Source organism: Tachyglossus aculeatus, chromosome 4 (genome assembly GCF_015852505.1).
Source record: "Tachyglossus aculeatus isolate mTacAcu1 chromosome 4, mTacAcu1.pri, whole genome shotgun sequence".
In the NCBI taxonomy this organism is placed as follows: domain Eukaryota; kingdom Metazoa; phylum Chordata; class Mammalia; order Monotremata; family Tachyglossidae; genus Tachyglossus; species Tachyglossus aculeatus.
This window is the reverse complement of record NC_052069.1, coordinates 116176751-116182750: the sequence shown is the minus strand read 5'-3', so window position 1 is coordinate 116182750 and position 6000 is coordinate 116176751.

Sequence of the window (6000 nt, the reverse complement as noted above, 5' to 3'; positions counted from 1 at the left end):
AGACAAGAGGAAATGCAAAATTGCAGAAAAAGAGAGGTTCAGGGCAAGAGCAGGTAGACGGGCGTTGAAATTGTGGGAACATATGGTCTGCCCAAGGGAATGGGTGTAAACTAAGAAAAGGGAGTTCAGAACAGAGTCTTGAGGGACACTCAGAGATTGGGAAGAAGAGGAAGAGACAGTGAAGGATTAGCCAGAGAGGGAAAAGGAGAATCAGGAGAGAACTATGTTAGAAAAATAAAAGTTAGTGCTTTCAGGAGGGAGAAGTGCACAGTCTCAAAGGCAGCTGAGAAGTCTAGGAGGATTAGGACAGAGAAAAATCCATTCAGTTGGGCAAGGAGGAGGTCACTGGTGACGCTGGAGAGATTGGTTTCGGTGGAATGAAGTGGGTGGAAACCAGATTGTAGAGGGTCAAGAAGGGAGCTGGAGTTGGAGAGAGGAAAGGAGGCAGTGGATAGGCACAACCAGTTTGAGGAGTTTGGGAAGGAATGAGAGGAGGAAAATAGGATGAGAGCTGGGTGGTTCAGTGGAGCACAGAAGTTTTATTTTTTATTTTTTAAGATGGGGAGACAGAGTGTGTTGAAGGCAGAGGGGAAGGAGCCATCGGAGAGTGATGGTCAGGGAGGGAAGGAGCGTAGTCAAAAGTGTCGATACGAAGTGAAGGAATGGGGCTGGGGGTACATATGCAGGGGTTACACTTTGAAGCAGTGTGGCTTAGTGGATAGAACATGGGCCTAGGAGCATGTCTGCTGTGTGACCTTGGACAAGTCACTTCACTTCTCTGGGCCTCAGTTACCTCATCTGTAAAATGGGGATTAAGAATGTGAGCCCCATGTGGCACAAGGATTGGGTCCAACCTAATTAACTTGTATCTACCCCAGTGTTTAGGGTTTAACAAGTACCATAGTTATTATTACCGTAATTATTTGAAAGTGGGCTAGAGATCTCTTGAGAGACAGGTGAGAAGGTTGAGAGTAGGATTGCGGGTGTGGGAGGGACCTGGGAAGGTGAGGGGAGATTTTTTAAAAGAGTTTACACTCTATAGTTTCAAATTTGTCAACAAAGTAGTTGGCTAGATCATTAGAGGTGAGAGATGGAGGCGGTGGAGGCCCTGGGAATTTTAGGAGGGAGTTTCAGGTCTGGAGTAGTTGGAGCAATAGGCATAGCAGTTCACGAAGGAGAAGAAATCTTGCTCAGAAAATGAGAAAGCAGAGTTGGAAAGAAGGTAAAGATGAATTTGAAGTAGCCAGGTTGACCTGGTGCCTGTTCTGAACCGTAAGCTTGCTGTGGGCATGGAACTCCCAAATGCTTAGTACAGTGTTCTCCACACAGCGCTCAATAAATACTACTGATGGGTTTTCCATAAAAAATCACAGAGGTGGAGAAAGTGTTCAGCGGAGGTAATGAGGGCTGGAGGTTGGTAGAAGTTAGCAATAGCAGTAGTTGGTAGGTTAGAGAAGCAGTGTGGCTCAATGGAAAGAGCCCGGGCTTTGGAGTCAGAGGCCATGGGTTCAAATCCTGGCTCTGCCAAATGTCAGCTGTGTGACTTCGGGCAAGTCACTTCACTTCTCTGGGCCTCAGTTACTTCATCTGTAAAATGAGGATTAAGACTGTGACCCCCCCGTGGGACAACCTGATCACCTTGTAACCTCCCCAGCGCTTAGAACAGTGCTTTGCCCATAGTAAGCGCTTAATACGTGCCATTATTTTCATTATTAGTAGTACAAGATTGCTGGAGGGATGAGGATGTGAGGGATTGACCTCAGAGGGGAGGGCAGAGTTGAGGGCATAAATTTTTGTACCGGGAGAAGGGAAATTGGGTAGAGAGTCCAATTAAGGCATAAGGGCCTGGAATAAGCAGAAGTGGGGGGTGGTCTAAGGAGATCAGAGGCTTCTGAGGGGTAAGGGGACAGTTTCTTGGGGAGGGCAGGCGTGGGAAAGAAGGCAGGTTAGGGGGATGTGGTGAGGTCAGAAACCGTGCACTGATTAGTGATGATGAGATCCAGAGTGAGTCTGTATTGGAGAGTGGGTGTGGTGTGGTGGAGCGGCAGGTATGTGGAGTTGAGTGAGAAGTTAGTGACTGGGGAATCATCAGGAATGTCCACCTGGATATTGAAGATCCTCAGGAACAGTGTAAGGGAAGCAAAGGAGAGAGGGAAGAGAAAGGTGTCACTCAGAAAATGGGACAAAGGAACCCAGCGGTTGGTAGATGGCTGCAACTAGTAATTGTGGTAGGTAATAAAAGCGGATGACTGATGTCTTCAAAGGAAGAGAAGAGAAAGGATAGGGTGGGATGAGGGGCTTTCGGGAGAAGGAGCAAGGTGGTAGAAGGTGACCCCCCCCCCCCAATCATCTGGAATAATAACTGTGGTATTTGCTAAGTGCTTACTATGTGCCAAGCACTGTAATAAGTGCTGGGGTAGATACAAGATCATCAGGTTCCACATGGGGCTCACATCGTAAGTAGGAGGGAGAACAGGTACTGAATCCCTGTTTTACAGATCAGGGAACTGAGGCCCAGAGAAGTGAGGTGACTTACCCAAGGCCACAAGGTAGACAAGTAGTAGAGGCTACTGGGAGGTCGGTATTCTTTCCGTTAGGCCACGCTGCTTCCCCTCTGGAGGGAACTGGGTCCTGGTGATGGCAAAAAGGAGCAGGGTCTTGGTTAGGAAGAGGCCAAGGTTGAAGGGTGGTTTGCCCACGACAAGGGCTCCATTTAAGTATGTTTTAGCAGGAGGACAGTTTGGAAGGGAAGGGGTGAGATGCTGAGATGAGTGGTTGGGGGCGGCTGCGTGAGAGAAGCGCAGGGATGTGGTGAGCAGAGGGTAGGATGAGGCTGGTCAATAATAATAATGGCATTTATTAAGCATTTACTATGTGCAAATCACTGTTCTAAGCGCTGGGGAGGTTACAAGGTGATCAGATTATCTCACGGGGGACGCTCACAGTCTTAATCCCCATTTTACAGATGAGGTAACTGAGGCCCGGTGAAGTGAAGTGACTTGCCCAAAGTCACACAGCTGGCACTTGGCGGAGCTGGGATTTGAACCCATGACCTCTGACTCCAAAGCCCGGGCTCTTCCCACTGAGCCACGCTGCTTCTCGTCCTGGTCCTGGTGAAGTCGCGGAGCCTCAAGGAACCTCCAGCTTCCAGGAGACGGAGTGTGGCCTAGTGGAAAGAGCGCAGGCCCGAGAGTCAGAGGACCTGGGTTCCAATCCCGGCAGCACTGGAGAAGTCACTTCACTTTTCTGTCCCTCAGTTACCTCATCTGTAAGATGGGGATTGACTGCGAACTCCATGAGGGACAAGGACTGTGTCCAACCTGATTAGTTAGTATCTACGCAAGCACTTAGTACAGTTCCTGGTACCAATACAATTAAAAAAAGAAGGCCGGCCTTCTGCCACTCAAATAGGGACCAGATTCTTCGCCTCTCCCAACCTGCCTCTCCAGGAACAGGTAGTGAAATCAGGGTGAACCCAGTCTACACGGGGTACGCTGGGTGGGTCAGGAGGATCGGACGTGAGAAGGCCCTGGATCGGGTCTGGGAAAGAGGCTGGGATTCGGGGAAGTGAGCCTCCACTTTTCCCTCCTTCCCTGCCCGACTGCTAACATCATGATTAATTTATTAAGGGCTTATGAATATGCAGATGAAGGCTCCAGATTGCTGGCCCCTGTTCCAGAGTGGCTTTGATGCGTCCTCTGCGTAGAGACCTCCGTCCCCAGAGAAGTCAGGATGGCGTCAGGCAGGCAGGAGAGCCCGGGCCTCCCCAGGGGCCTCGCTCGGCCCCCGGCTCCGCGGCTCCCGCGCCCGGCGCTACCGTTGGGCCGAAGGTTTTCGTCTCCTGGAAAAAAGACAGGGAGGGAGATGAGGCAGGAAGGAACCCGTGGTGGACGGGAGGAAACCACTCCGGGGCGGGAGGCTGGCGAGGTCAGAGAAGTCAGCTTGGGCAGCGGGTGCGTGCCCCTGGTCTGACTGAAATCAATCAATCAATCGTATTTATTGAGCGCTTACTATGTGCAGAGCACTGTACTAAGCGCTTGGGAAGTACAAATTGGCATCACATAGAGACAGTCCCTACCCAACAGTGGGCTCACAGTCTAAAAAGAGACTGGACTGAAAGAGAGTCCGGAGGCGGCCAGATCTGAGACAGGGGGATCGCCTTTCTGGGCTTTCTCCTTCTCAGCTTCCCAGCTGGACTCAACCCCGTGAGGACTTGAATCCCATGTTCCACGGGCCCCTCCGGAGAGCGTTCCGGCCCTACCTCCCCGGGGACAGAATGGCACCCGGGGGAGAGGAGAGGACTGCTTTCCCTGGGCCGCTCCAGAAGCTGGGGAAGGAATCCAAGAGTCTCGATTCCCACCCAACTCAGTGCTCTTTGCTAGTCGGTGCTGCCTTGGGGACAAGTTTGGGCTAGTGTGGGAGAGGAGAGGATAGACACCTGGACCAAGAGGTGCCTGAATCTCAGCCCGGCGATGGAGGCGTGGGCTGATTGTGGTTTTTCTGGTAGTAGCGGCAGCTGTGGCCCTCCCCCTGTTGTACGGGCCCCGGAGCCCGTTTGAGACCACCAAAGGGCCCCCAGAGTGTCCAGCCGTCCGGCCGCAGGCCGCGGAGTTGGATTTACAGCTTCCGGCCGAGCCAGGAAGCGCCGTATTTACGTTAGCCGGGGACCCGTTCTCCGCTTGCTCAGCCTGGAGCCGAGACCGGGGCTAGCCCAGTTTCTTCCTCTTGGGACTCTCCCAGCGGGGCTTGGGATGGGCAGCGTGGCCTGGGAATCGGAAGGTCCGGGGTTCCGATCCCAGCCACTTGCCTGCTGGGTGACCCTGGACAATTCATTTAGGGAAGCAGCGTGGCTCAGTGGGAAGAGCACAGGCTTTGGAGTCAGAGGTCATGGGTTTGAATCCCGACTCCGCAACATGTCTGCCGTGTGACAGTGGGCAAGTCAACTTCTCTGAGCCTCAGTTACCTCACCTGTAAGATGCCTCCAGGAGGCCTTCCCAGACTGAGCCCCTTCCTTCCTCTCCCCCTCGTCCCCCTCTCCATCCCCCCATCTTACCTCCTTCCCTTCCCCTCAGCACCTGTATATATGTATATATGTTTGTACATATTTATTACTCTATTTATTTATTTATTTTACTTGTACATAGCTATTCTATTTATTTTATTTTGTTAGTATGTTTGGTTTTGTTCTCTGTCTCCCCCTTTTAGACCGTGAGCCCACTGTTGGGTAGGGACTGTCTCTATATGTTGCCAATTTGTACTTCCCAAGCGCTTAGTACAGTTCTCTGCACATAGTAAGCGCTCAATAAATACGATTGGTGATGATGATTGATGATGGGGATTAAGACTGTGAGCCCCACGTGGGACAACCCGATCACCTTATATTCCTCCCAGCGCTTTGAACGGTGCCTTGCACATATTAAGCGCTCAACAAATGCCATCATTATTATTATTACTATTATAGGGACTGTGCTCAACCCAATTACCTCGTATCGACCCCAGTGCTTAGTTCAGTGCCTGACACATAGTAAGCGCTCAACAAATGCCACTATTATTACTAGAGAAGCAGCGTGGCTCGGTGGAAAGAGCACGGGCTTTGGAGTCAGTGGTCATGGGTTCAAATCCCGGCTCCGCCAATTTTCAGCTGGGTGACTTTGGGCAAGTCATTTAACTTCTCTGCGCCTCAGTTACCGCATCTGTAAAAATGGGGATTGACTGTGAGCCCCCCGTGGGACAACCTGATTCACCTTGTAACCTCCCCAGCGCTTAGAACAGTGCTTTGCACATAGTAAGCACTTAATAACTGCCATTATTATTATTATTATTATTTAACTTCTCCATGCCTCAGTCACCTCATCTGTAAAATGAGGATTAAGACTGTGGCCCCGTGCGGAACAGGGACTGTGTACAACCCGATTTGCTTGTATTCATCCCAGTGCTTAGTACATTGCCTTGTTTATAATAAGTGCTTAATAATACAATAATAATGATAATAGTAATGGG